This window comes from Lactuca virosa, chromosome 7 (assembly GCF_052849685.1).
Source record: "Lactuca virosa cultivar CGN04683 chromosome 7, Lactuca_virosa_CGN04683_v6, whole genome shotgun sequence".
Lineage (NCBI taxonomy): Eukaryota > Viridiplantae > Streptophyta > Magnoliopsida > Asterales > Asteraceae > Lactuca > Lactuca virosa.
This window is the reverse complement of record NC_136432.1, coordinates 47,732,561-47,747,372: the sequence shown is the minus strand read 5'-3', so window position 1 is coordinate 47,747,372 and position 14,812 is coordinate 47,732,561. Positions and strand designations below refer to the sequence as shown.

At 30.7% G+C, this 14,812-nt stretch overlaps 2 long non-coding RNA genes across 2 annotated transcripts; both read right to left on the bottom strand.

Moving 5' to 3' along the window:
- Positions 1 to 7,746: 7,746 nt before the first annotated feature.
- Positions 7,747 to 10,229, bottom strand: LOC145125281 (uncharacterized). The gene is made up of 5 exons (XR_013715910.1): positions 9,507 to 10,229; positions 9,236 to 9,336; positions 8,536 to 8,741; positions 8,234 to 8,456; positions 7,747 to 7,924 (listed from the first exon to the last, which is right to left on the bottom strand). It is a non-coding gene; the product is annotated as an uncharacterized LOC145125281 (long non-coding RNA).
- Positions 10,230 to 11,815: 1,586 nt separating this feature from the next.
- On the bottom strand, positions 11,816 to 13,372 carry LOC145125282 (uncharacterized). Its single transcript, XR_013715911.1, has 2 exons — positions 12,983 to 13,372; positions 11,816 to 12,070 (listed from the first exon to the last, which is right to left on the bottom strand). It is a non-coding gene; the product is annotated as an uncharacterized LOC145125282 (long non-coding RNA).
- Between the last annotated feature and the right edge of the window lie 1,440 nt (positions 13,373 to 14,812).

Below are 14,812 nucleotides of genomic sequence, written 5' to 3'. Positions count from 1 at the left end.
GTCAATAGCATGGTTATAAAACTCACATGGAGTATCAAAATATTTTTGATTTACGAGACCCTTAATTGCATTCTGTAATTACATTATCTATGTATAAATCCACTTTCACCATTTTAGCATGAAAGATACTATTGCATTCCAGTCGTTGGAACTTTTTCAAACTACCACACATACATGGAAAATATTGGATTTTCTGGAAACACGCTCAGTCATTTTTACCGAAGGACATACAAACTTTAGTACAACAACTCTTATGAACTCACCAACTTACTTGTTGACACTTTTTCAAAACTACTTGTATTTCTCAGAGAATCAGTAATACAGGTATAACATCAGCTTTCGGAGAAGGAACGCTAAGACGTCAGTTATCAATACAATTTAAATCATCATATTTGTAATATTCTTTTGAAACATGTATCACATGCAACAATGTAACTTTTAAATTATATTTATGATGGTTGTGTTTACTTTCTTTACGAATATTCAACTGTTATGATACTACGTGAAGTCACCCACCCCCGAATGTTCCCGCCATTCTGGTTTGGGGGTGTGACAGTGCGCGCCTGACTTTTATATCATATAAAAATCATATCTAATTCATACGGATTCGGATTTCGACGAAATTTATATTTTCGGGATCGGGACGACGTGTACTTCCTATATATATATATATATATATATATATATATATATATATATATATATATATATATATATGTGTGTGTGTGTTTTGGCGCACTTATTTTTACGATTTACAGACGATTCCACTGATTTTTTTTCCTATTTTATTATATTATAATAATCATGAAACATATAATATTCAAATAATTCTTCTTTATTAAATCAAATAGGTTACAATTATTGACCATAACTATTACTTTGGTTAAGATTATTTATCCAAAATAAAAAAAAATCATTTTTAACACTTATTATTGACTAGACCGAATCTGCGGGTATTACACATATGAATCAAATGTAATTCATATGTGAATCGTCCGTGATTCATATGTTAATCACATGTAAATCACATATGTATTTTTGTGAGTGTTTTTGCATCAATCAATTTTTTTTTTAATTTTCTTGTAGATTTGAAAGAAATTGTGGTGAATATTGAAGAGGTGAAAATGATAATTTGAAGAAAAATATGGAAATATTGACACGAAGATATGAGAACGCTTTAAAAATTTTTTAGCATTTTTTTTGTTTTTTATATTTTATTTTGAATCGAAAAAAATACTTATTCTATTGTGCTTATAGATTAATTAATAAAACGAGTTTTCTTATGATTTCCTTACAAATATTATAGTATATGAAATATGCGTATATGCACTTGTAAAATATACATATATGCACATAAAATGTTGATTTTTTTTGTTAAAAAATTATAGTATTTTTGTAAATACTCCAGTTTATTTTATTGATTTATAAATGCTTTTAAAAAAATTGCAGTTTTTTTTTTAAATATTTTTTTCAATTTTTTTTTTAAAAATTCATGTTTTCTATAAAAAAAATTAAAAGATGTGCACTTTTTTAAAAAAAAGTGAAAAATATTATTTTTTAAAAAATCCGAAAATTTGATTTATTATGTAAATTTTTAGACATTTCTATTAATATTTCCAATAACACAAAAAATTAAACATTAAATAAGATTGATAAGATTACGATCATGCTCTTATAGAATTAATTTTGATCTAACGCTCCACCTTTAGTTCTTGGGTTCTCAGGAAACTATGACTTCACAACCGATCTCACCCATGGTCCTTGTCTAACGCATTTGTTTTACGCGGATGATGCCATTTTCATTGGCAAATGGGATAGAAGAAGCATCAAGAATTTAGCTCGTATTCTTATATATATATATATATATATATATATATATATATATATATATATATATATATATATATATAAGGATGAGCAAAAACCTTACCGCAACTAAAATTAACCGCAAAAAGCGCAACCTACAAACCTCAACCGCAATAAAAATCGATGGTGATGTTTTATGTTTTTCAAAAACCGCAAATTTGTGGTACGGTGCGGTTTTTAGTTTTTCAAAAAAGGCAAAAAATCCGCACCGCACCGCATATATTATATATAATTTTTTTATTAATTATTAATATATTAAATATTAAAAATAAGATAGGTATTATGAATGAAAGAAGGATAACATTCTAGAAGACAAAAATATTGGTTTTTTGTTATCTTTAACTTTGGAAAAATGTGAAATTTCACAATTTTAAGATATTTATTGTTTGTGATTTATGTTAATTGTCTTATACATTATTCTTTTTTTTTTATTACAAGTAATATGTTTGAATTTTTAAAATCGTTTGAACTCTAAACTGAGGTTAAAAACCACACAAAATAACCGTACCACCGCACCGTAAAAATAACCGCACCATCGCTCTGCAAAAAATAACCGTCAAACCGCACCGTAAAAATAACCGCACCAAGCGGTTTTGAAAATGGATTAACCGCATTTGCGGTTAGTGGTGAGGTTTTGGCCAATAACCGCACCAAACTGCACCGCGTTCATATATATATATATATATATATATATATATATATATATATATATATGGAGTGGTTCAAATGTGAACCCAAAAAAGTTAAAGAACCTAAGAACCACTATTTTAAATATTTTCATTAAGAGCATTTTAGACAAATCCAACATTTATATTGTATTAAGCAAACTTTTTCATTCCATAGTTTACAAACTACTTGACATTTGTCGACAAACCACCGTCGGACCATCTTAGGACCACCACCAGATCGTGGCTGGACCGCCGCCATATTAACATTAAATTCAGTAGCAGTTTTGTATCCATATTCACAGCTTAATCAAACTAACGTTGTAGCTCCCATTTCTTTGGTAATACTTTTTAGTTTCCAGCTAAAATATACAAAATTTTAGCAAATATGTTTTGAAAAAAATCAATTTTCTTCTTTCTAAATTGTAGATTTATTAGAAAATATATCGTGTATAAGAAATATTTACAGTTTAATAAACATAATAATTCACTAATACATGGTTTAATATTTTCATGCATACCTTCATACATAGTTTAGCACAAAATTTATAGACAATATACAACTTAATATTGTGCATTTTTAGTTTAATTCATAAAATTCACAGCATGACATAATACAATCCATTATATACTAATTCATATATTTAAAGAAGTCAAACTCAAATTCGTCCGCCACCACGACCAACTATCATAGATCACCACCAACCACCCGTGCCATTATTGTAGTCATTATTTCTTCCAAATAAAATATGTATATAAAATCATTGATTGATAGTTAATTACTATATTCACAGTTTAATAAACCAATTAATCCACCTTTTCAAAGTTTAATGCAAAATAATTATAAAAACAAATACATTTTTACATATTTATACAACAAAAAAAATAAATATATTCACTAGAAATTAGTACAAACATTCATACATAAATCATTCATAATTTAACATAAAATTCATTAAAAATTCACAGTCAATTCACAGTTTAAATAGAAAATTCGTAGTTTAGTACAGTCATTTCACAATTTATAACACAAAAATCACAGTTAAATATACATAATTCACATCTTAATAACGTCAGTTCACAGTTTAAACAGAAAATCTACAACTTAATTCAGTCAATTCACAGTTTAAACCCAAAAATCACAGCTTAATACACAAAATTTATAGCTTAATATAAAAAATCCGCAGTTTAATACACAAACTACGCATTTACAATCATATTATCAACTTAAAACTCTTAATACAATTAATTTACAATTTAGTACACAAAATTCACGAAAATGCAATAAATTCACAATTTGATACACACAATATATATTCATAGCCATATTCTCAAAGTAAAACTTACATTTATATATATTCATGTATGGAGGCATTTCTATGTATTAAATTGTGAATTTGATATATTAAGCCGTCAATAAAATTCACAGCTTAATATAGAAAAATTCACAGTTTAGTACAATACATTCATAGTTTAATACAATATATTCAAAGCTCATTTACAAGTATAATCTCATATATCATTCACAATTTAATACATACATAAATTATGTGCATATAATATTTTGCACTAAAAGTTAACTTTAATATTATTTTAATCAAATATGAAACTAAATGTACATTATTTTGTTCACACTTTACAATAGGAATTGTATAAAAATATGTCTTTGAAAATTTAATAAAAAAAGCATAATATTTGTAATTGATATTATTTGTTTTAAAAATTCATAATATATTTAAATATGAGAAATCTTAGAATTTATATTTATATTTATAAATGTGAATAACATGACTATTTTTATTTTATTTTTTGTAAGTCAATATAAAGTTAAAAAGATTAGTATAATACTAAGTCGTCAAAGTATAATATAAAAAATTATTTTATTTATTATATTATATAAATTTGAAATAATAGAAAGAATGAAAAAGAGGTCAAAGTATAATATAAAAAATTATTTTATTTATTATATTATATAAATTTGAAATAATAGAAAGAATGAAAAAGAGATCAAGAGATGGTATGATTACTTGATTACACCATGAGCCATAATTATGTCTAACTTTTAATTTAAACAATATTCACAGTTTAAAGTTTATATATATTATTCAAAATTAGATAAAAACATATATGTGTATAATTTTTCTTTTATCTCATATTAAATTCATAAAAAAAATTACAACTTAATATAATTAATTTATAGCTTAGTACAATCAATTGACAGTTTAATACACAAAATTCACAACTTAATATAATAAATTCATAGTTTAATATGCTAAATTCACAGCTTAATACAACCAATTAACAGCTTAATACAGTCAATTCATAGCTTAGTACAATCAATTCATAATTTAATACCTTCGGATCCATATGATAGTGTTTTTTTTTTCAAAGTTTAATTTATACAATATTTACCGTTTAAATTTTACATACTTTAATCACAGTTGCAGAAAAGCGGATTTGTGTATAATCCTTCTTTCATCTCATATTTACAAAACAAACACAAAATTCAAAAAAAAAAATCACAATTTAATACAATCAATTCACAGCTTAACACAATCAATTTACAGTTTAATAGACAAAATTCACAACCTAATACCGTAAATTCATAATTTAATATATAAAATTATACAGTGACATTAATATTATCCACTTAAAACTTACATTTCATGACTTTCATTCGCAGTTGAATAAAACAATTTAGGACTCTTATTCACTGTCCGAAATTATCATTCACAGTTTAATACAACTTAAAAACTTATAAATCTTGTTGAAATGTTTAATAAAAAAATTTGTGTCAAATTTTTAGACTAAATAGTATTCCGTCTTTAAGTTCCATATATTTAATCACATTAAAAATTCATTTAGTATATATTTATGTGAATTGATAACGTTAGTATAATTATCAATAAGCATTTCAACTAGATACGTAGATTTATTAAATTAAATATAAAGAGTGCAAAAAATATACCAGATATGCTTTTGTCCTTTAGATCTCCATAACAGCATCTCGATCCAAGCATTGGATAAAAAATGATATCCTTGCTCACAAATACAAACTTAGATAATCACATGCATCTCCAAATACTCGATAATCTCTATAATATCACCTCAGTCGAAATCTCATTTCTTGCAAATCCCTCTCTATCTCTTTTCTTCTTTTTTTTAACGTGATCGTTGAAATCTATATGAAATACCCATCAGAACAGATCTATGTGGAAACTTATGACCAAACAACACACCTATTCGTGTTAAACACGCCGATAATCAAGCCTAAGCCGTTGTCAGAAAATGATATCGGAAAACTCTTAGAGATCTCAATCTCTAATAGCTAATAGATGAGACGGCGGAGATGAAGAAGGTAGCAGGATATGGTCGGAGACGAAACAGACCCGTTGGAACCGGAAACAGATATGGAAGCACCGAAAGCAGATCTGGAGGAATTGGAAGCAAGTCTAGAGGTAGGCGGTGGATCTTCGCCGGAAAAAGGTGGTCGCCAGTGGCAAAAAAGGAGAAAACGATGTATTTTTGGTTGTTTTGGAGATATCGGAGGTCAGAGGTTGAAGACAAACACAAATCGGAGATCAGATGTAGAAGACAAACACAAATCAGAACGTGTAGAAGGTAGACGTCGGCGGTGATAGTTGCGCTCGATGGTGTTGGTGTTTGACAGCGTTTGTGACATCTGTTCACCAGAGAAGCAACGAAGGAGAGGTGACATCGGTGGTTACAATCTCCGGAGATCATGTGGTTGTCGGTGGCGACGACGGCGTCGATCGGCATCACTGGATGTAGAAGTCAAAGGCGGAGATTTTTATGTTAATGAAGAGAAGAAAGATCTGATCTAGATATGATGTTGAGATATATGAATTGTTTATAAGAAAGTGACTTTTAGTAAAGCTATTGTTGGGACGGACGAAAATACTTTTATAAAAATGGTTCTAAATGGTTCTTAATTTTTATGGGTTCTCATATATATATATATATATATAAAAGACGATAATGACCTCACCCTGGATGTGGAATTGTAAAAATATGAAATAAGAAATTTATAATGACAGTGTTAAACTTACTTTGATACGGTAAGACCCTGAAAGCTCTTGTTGGAGATTTATATTCTCTTGTAGAGAAGCAGTTAACTTTTTTTAAGTCATCTATCTCCTGTTATGACCTGGTAGCTTTTTCTTCAAACCAAATGCATAGTTGAATTCCTCTCCTACATTCACTTACCACACAGCACCTCCAACATTTTGTGTTTTTATTTCACGTTCCAACACTAAAATTTCAAATCAAAACTTAAGTCACATGCTGAAGCATAAATCATATATATTTAGAATTAATATTTAAAAACATATGTTCATTCATGTATTCAACAAAATAAGAGCTCCATTGGTTATCCAAGAAAAGAAGGTGAATATGAAAATCGGTAAAAAAGTATAATCAAACAAATTGAAGGATGAGCTTCCATGATTGTGTCATTTATAAGTAATGAACTGCACTTTATTTTATTATCGATAATAGGGACATATTTAAATTTTATTTATCCATAACTTGTTGAAGCTAGAATCAATGGAGTAAGCTATAAGAACAACATGTCTGTTAATGATCATCATACACTGTGATGTCTGTTGGCTCATCAAAGCATCATAGCAAACATCCAGTTGAAGTCTACTATAAAAAAATATATATTTTCAAGTTTTTCTCACAAAGTTTTCTCTTACAATTTTGTCCTTATTTAATGTTCTTGTAACGGTTTTGATCCTTGTTCGAAGTAAAAGAAATCATTTTGGTCAAATAGAATAGAATTTTTTTATAATTTTGATCCCACATTTAAGTGATAGTTTAGTGTTCTTTTACTATTTTCTATTATGTTGTTTGTTTGTGATCGCAATTGTAGTTCATAAGTCAATAGCAATGAGAATCTATAAATGATAAATTTTTTTATACCAAAGTCCTAGCCTCGTTACTTGTTTTTCAACGCTAATCTTATCAAGTGAAGTATAAATTTTTACAGGCTTAGGTATAATGACTTGATATGAAAAAAAAGTGAAGTATATGCTATAATTGGCTATAATTTAAAATAATGAAAAAGATTGAGAATGCAATGATATAATGGAAAGATATGAAAGCAAGTGGTTATTCCTTGCCATTAAAACATTGTACCTTGTAAACGGAAGATTGAAAGTAAATGTGTTATTGTAATGGAAAGAAATGAAAGTAAGTTGCTATTTGAATGATGTAAATTGCTATTTCTTGCGATTAGCCGTTTATTATTACCTCGTCTTTACTAAACCCATCTTGCTCATTTCCAGTTGGTGTTCATTAATAGCATTGGTGTGGGACCACGGTTGGTTTGAACTCATTCCCAGTGGAATTAGTTTGCTGCCCCATGAACACTAAATGGAATTTACATACATAAAAAATAAAACAAAATAAAAAATTATGGAATTTACTATTTTTTTATTGAAATCTAATTTGTTCCTAATCCAATTAAGTTCCACGCTAATTTGTTCATGATAAATTGAAATTTCAAATAAATAATCTCCAACAATGATTCTTCTTAGTAGTAATTTGGAGAAGAAGTGTCAAGAATTTTCAAAATTTACAATTAATAAAAGGAAGAGACTGATAGACTTCAACAAAGTAACAAAATAGATGAAATTTTTTAAACAAAAAAACTAAAAACAAGAGGAAAAAAGATATACCTTTCATGACGTAAATCTTAGCCTTGATGAGCTTTGCTATCAAACAGTTAAAACAAAATGAAGGAGATTTGTTAAAGGATTCTAGCTGACCATTTATCAATCAAAAAATCCAAAAAATAAAAACCATATTACCTAATCACAAATCGGAAACCTTTAAACAAATTCCTTGTAACATCAACATGTAAGTTTTCTTCAATTAGTTTAGAAAACCCTTCAATCTCTTCTACTTTTAAAAAATAAACTCACCTTCAATTAATAAATATATGTTGGAGAAAAAAAGCGGGATGCGGAATCAACCTCACCTTCAAATTTCAATCCAAACTGTTAGGGTTGCCAATCCAAAAGAAGACCGTTAAACATTACCCACCGAAAGAATGAAGGATGTGAGACTTAATTAGTGTTCTAGTAGCTTTACATGTCCAATCTTTCACTATAAAGATGATGCGTAATACCCATATAATTGATTGTCACCAACAACCCCTGAGAAGGGTAGACTCTGCTGCAAAACCTATAAAATAAAAACTCAATCTTTGAATGAAAACCCATAATGTGTGCTGCAATCAACAAATTAGAAAGAAATCAACAGAGAAGGGTAGAAAGTGTTGAGCTGGGGGAAAGGTTTAAACCCAACACCTTTCCATGTGGATATATCTCAACTCAAGAGTTGAAATTAGATTCATTGTCATCAGGTAGAGGTCTTAACATACTTGTTAGAATATCCTGTTTACTCATGATTAAGTTCTGCCTAGTGATGATTGATGAATACTTTGAAAACATGATTGCTAACATGATTTGTACATCTTACAACAACAATTTCATCATGTAAAACGTATTCAAAATGGTGTAGAGAATAGATGAACTAATATCATTAGATTAAAAAAAAAACTTTCAAAAGAGAGAGCTCATAATAGGAAGAAATGAAATTAGGGTTCAAGCCCTATACCTCGATTCCAGATTAACATTCATTTAGACAAACAAAAAATAATAGAGTTTCAAATTTACCTTTTTAGCAACATACGAGGCAGTATCCCTCCTTTTGATTTCAACCCATGAAGAAAGAACAGATCCTTGAGGAGTAAGGAAACGATTAAATTGAAGCTCATCTGCAGACAAAACGAAAAACTAATCAAAATAAATGAAGATGTTTGGAGCGGTGAGCAATCAAAGGAAGTGGCTATAATTTCAAGAAAAAAGAAAAATACGCATAAACCTTATCAAAATATACCTACCAAGTAATCCTTAAAAACTAACAACAAACATGTCAAGTTATAACCTTAAATACAGATTAACCATGAAGTCGGCGTGAAGAGGAAGTCAACAGGGTGAGTCGACCACAATGAGGGGAAGTGACGTTTAATGGGAATCCAAGAGTGGCAAGCAAATTTAGGGGAAACATCGCCGCCAAGAAGAATCTACTACGCAAATGAACCGCACTCCTTTAATATTGAAGTCTCGAGCCTCAGCTTGACGTCAGGATGACTGGAAGCAAGCAGGCAACTATCATACCACATGACGGAGGTGTGCAGAGGTGGAATTGATTTTCCGAAGTGGATGAGCATGGATTTTCAGAAGCTTATGTACAAAACCAAAACAATAATTGCAGTTTTTTTAAAATAAACAGAGAGAAACGAAACCTACCTGTGATTGGGAAAGAGAAATAGCAATTCAAAATTGCAATGGGATTGATAATTAAACCGGTTCCCAATCGACGTTAGGTCGGTATTACCTTATTTTGGGAGAGTCATCTGCAATCAAGGAGAGGTGTCAATTAAAAAGGGTCCAACAGTGGCAATCAGCATCGGGAGAAACAACACCGCCAATAAGGAAAACCCACCACCAAGTCTTCTTCCTCATGGTGATGTCAGGCTGACCGGAAGCAAGCACCAAGGCATCATTCATCAGCAGCCAAACGACGCCGTTTCTTCAATCCCAGTGTGTCGTCATGCTATTTTGGGCGGAAAGGATTTTAAACACACAAAGAGGCAGCTTAGCTCCAGGTGACGGATGCATGAGGGTGGTAGTGGGGACGCTTCTGGACTCCTTAATCTTACAGAAAAGGGTTTCACACACACATATATATATATATATATATATATATATATATATATATATATATATATATATATATATATATATATATATATATAGATTAAAAATAAAATAAAGATCTTGAGATTCAACCGCATCCACATATTTCACATCTGTCGCACTAACCCTCCGGCATACCGACACGGCACATGTTATAATCATAAATAATTCTATAGCGCCTCCCGTTCGTTTCTCCTCCGCCACCATCCCCACCACCACAACCGCCACCGCCACCACCACTACCTCCACCTCTTACACCATCCGACCCCATTACTGTTACCTCCGTCACTTATACCACCGCCACCTTTGTCATCACCACCTCTTCTACTATTAACTGTCATAATCATATATGAATACTCAATCTGTGAACAGAGATATTTGTATAATCATTTATAATTAGGCATACCCACTGCTACCGGTACGCTGAAGCGTTAGAGCGGCAAATGAAAAATATGTGACTGAGGTTAAATCTCAAGATCTCTAATTTTTTTTAATCTCAAAAAAAATTAGAGATCTTGAGATTTAACCTCAGCCACATATTTTTCATTTGCCGCTCTAACGCTCCAGCGTACCGGTAGCAGTGGAGTATGCCTAATTATAAATGATTATAAAAATGTCTTTGTTCACAGATTGAGTAATCATATATGATTATGACAGTTAATAGTAGAAGAGGTGGTGATGACAAAGGTGGCGGTGGTATAAGTGACGGAGGTAACAATAATGGGGCCGGATGGTGTAAGAGGTGGAGGTAGTGGTGGTGGCGGTGGCGGTTGTGGTGGTGGGGATAGTGGCGGAGGAGAAAGGAACGGGAGGCGCTATATAATCATTTTTGATTATAACATGTTTGCCGCGCCGGTACGCCGGAGGGTTAGTGCGGCAAATGTGAAATATGTGGCTGAGGTTGAATCTCAAGATCTCTATTTTATTTTTAATCTCAACGGAACTTATCTCTCTCTTTCTCTCTCTCTCTCTCTCTCTCTCTCTATATATATATATATATATATATATATATATATATATATAGGCTTAGGTTATTGTGTTCTAACTAATTATTGTGTGGATGTAAGAATGATTGTGGATCAATCATTTTAGTTATTTTAAGAAAATCATTTATCCATATTATTAAACTAAAAAAAAAATACCATTTAATTAAAAGAGGGGTAAAATTGTACATTTTCATTACTTTCAAATTAGGAATCACAAATTTAAAAAATGAATTTTCGGATTTTAAGATATTTTCTATTATTTTAATTTTGGATTCTGATTTTTTTAATTAATTCAATTTTAATTCTGTTCAAATGCATATTCTAGTGGAATACAAATTCTAATAGATTGCATATTCTAACAGAATACATATTTTAATTGAATTTACATATTGAAGAATATCAAAATTTTGAGCCATGAGTTGAAGAATAAGAACATTCTTAAAGAATAATCATCTATTATTAACAATATTCAAGAAACTAGTGTCCAAAAATAAACAAATGAAACAAATTTATAGTCACATTATATAAAAATATGATGTCATTCTTGGAACATTTGTCACATTCTACAAGCATACAATGTTTTGTAGTAAGTCGTTTTGAAAGAATCTTCATTCCATAAGAATAGAATATTTTATAGTAAGTCATTCTTGAAAGAATCTTCATTCTTAATATTGGTGTGGTGAATCTCAATTGTCATGAAATTGTCTCTTAATTTTCACCCGTCATTGTTGTTCCAAGCAACCTTCCTACATTTTGAGTGGTCCTTAAATAAAAAACATACAAATAATGAAGTTCGCGAATGTAAATACATACAACTCTCAACAAATAAGATGTAGAAATATTGGACCTTCTATGCAAAAATTGACATAAGAAAGAACAAAAAAGTCATTTTTCTTGTTAATAGTACTTGAGGCATCAAGAATTCTGCAGCAAAACTTTTCCTAGCATTATGACATGAAAAAATAACAATTGTTATTAAAAAAAAATGGCAGCATTTTTTATAAAAAACTTAGCATTTATAACATTTTGTATAAAAACTTCACTTGTAGCAATTAAGAACAATAAACGTGATATTAATGGGGTAGGAAACAATCTGAAGAGGCACAAGAAACCGTCTTCCTGATGAAGCACAAGCACAACCATTTATAATATATAACAAAAAAAGTCATGATAAATCATCTTCATGAGTGGATGCTAAACCTGGAAAAGTCAATAATCGATCTGATCCTTCTTGAATTGATTTGAATGTATGAAAATGAGATGAACAGAAAACCTAGGCATAAAAATTGGAAGGCAGTACCTTTTTATCCTTCACGCAACTGTAAGACCAGGTGTAAGAACAAGTGGTGATAATCAATATCCTATTTTTCACACTATTTGGTCTAAATACGCATGAAATTGCAAATGGGTCTAGGTTCAAAAGGCTTAAAGATTAAAATCCAAATGCAAGATTTATAAAACGAGCCACTTAAAATCCAGATGTGAGATCTGTTTAATTGCAAATTAAACAACTATATACTACCTTTCAGCTAGACAAATCATCAAACATGTTACATACATACAAGAAAATAGATGCTTTAAACCAATGGAAAAACTTAAAACAAAAGAAAGAAGTCTCAACATGTGAGATAAAGAGGAGAGTAATATTCGCAGACGTTAAATTAAAAATACAAACCTGGATTTGCCAATTCTTGATAAAAGTCATGAAGCTTTTCTTTTTTTGGTGACTATAAATCACCGTATTCTAGGATCGATCCATGAAGGCGGAAGCATCGGTGGAGACTGAAGTGTTGGGGAGATTAGTAGATCAGAAGAGGGGGTAAAATTAGGTTGGAACCCTAATCATACCAGAAGATATATTTGATCGAAACAGTTTTTTGAACCCTTTCCCACTTACGATTAGTCTAGCTATATTATTGGTGGCGATGGAAGCAATGGTTACAATGACCTCTTTGGTTCATTACATGGAGCGGTGGATCGATTGTGATACTATGGTGGTGATAGAGGAATCTTGGTGCCAAATGTGGGGAAGGAATGAAGAAGTATGTCTGGATGGTGACGAGGGTTCGGTAATTTTGTAGGGTTGAAAAACAAATTCCCCCTGATTAAAAGGATATATATTAAATGTTTTAAACATTTTCCATAATTAAGTGTCATCAAGATTACTATTATACCCCTAATCAGATTTTAGAAATGATTGGCCTACAATCATTCTTACATCCACACAATATTTAGTTATAATACTTAAACCTACCTCTCTCTCTCTCTCTCTCTCTCTCTCTCTCTCTCTCTCTCTCTATATATATATATATATATATATATATATATATATATATATATATATATATATATATATATAATAAAGATCAGCAGCGAACTCTTTTTGAAGGAGAAAACCAATGAACTCCATTTGTAGCTTCCTCTTTCATCTTTCGACTACTTAATCAAACCACCATCCTTCAACTGCATAATCAAACGCAACACGAGTAGAATTAGGGTTGAATGTTAGATCTACCTGCTAACTATTCCTTTCATTAAATACCTCCTGCAGGCCTTCCTATTTCTTCCAAATGTAAAAACCCATCTCTTCACCACCCCTCCCATTTCCATTTACACAGACCTTCCATTCACCACCACCACTTCTTTGATACGTGTTCATTATTCCGAAAATCAAGGGACTTGTCTCTCTCCGACTCATCTCGTCACATCCATCACTCTATGGCCCGTCGGTCTTATTGCAACCATCACGATCTCTCTGAATCATAAAAGGTCAGATTTCTCCCTTTTTCTTTGTTGTTGTAATTGATCAATACTCTTGTTGGCTTTATTGAAGCAAACATTTCATTCTTAAAACATTGCTCAAAATAATGTCTAATCACAGAAGGCCATGTTCTCCATGGCTATTGGTACAAAATTGGCATTTTATCACATAGACATATTGTAGTCAAATTACTCATCATGTATCTAGATTTCAGAAGATCATCTGAAGTTGATCAATTACTTAAAGACCATGAAGTATTTGATATGATTGTTCATAACCGTTTAATATTAGCTAATGTCGATTGGGAGAACAAAGATGAAGCCCGCAAGCTATTTGATAAAATGCCTGAATGAAACGAGGTTTCTTGGACTGCTTTAATTTTTGGTTATTTAAAATATGGCAGAGTAGATAAATCCATGTGATTATTTCAAAGAAACCCATTTCAGAATGTAATTTCTTGGACAACTGCAAAATAGCGGGGTGTTGTCAAATGGAATGCACTCAAAATCAATAAAACTCTTTTTGTGAATGTTAAGATCCGTGTAACATCCTGGGTTTTTAGGTATTTTCGAATCCTTCCCTTGGTTTTTTAATATGTCATTTTTGGTCCTTGATGTTGGTAGGAATTAGCCCTAAGAAGCCCTAGTGGCAAATTGCTAATTCTTGGGGGCTTGAGTTGTACGTTGGGCGTGCATTTGGGTACGCTAAGCGTACTAGGGCACACCCTAGTATGCTGGGCATATA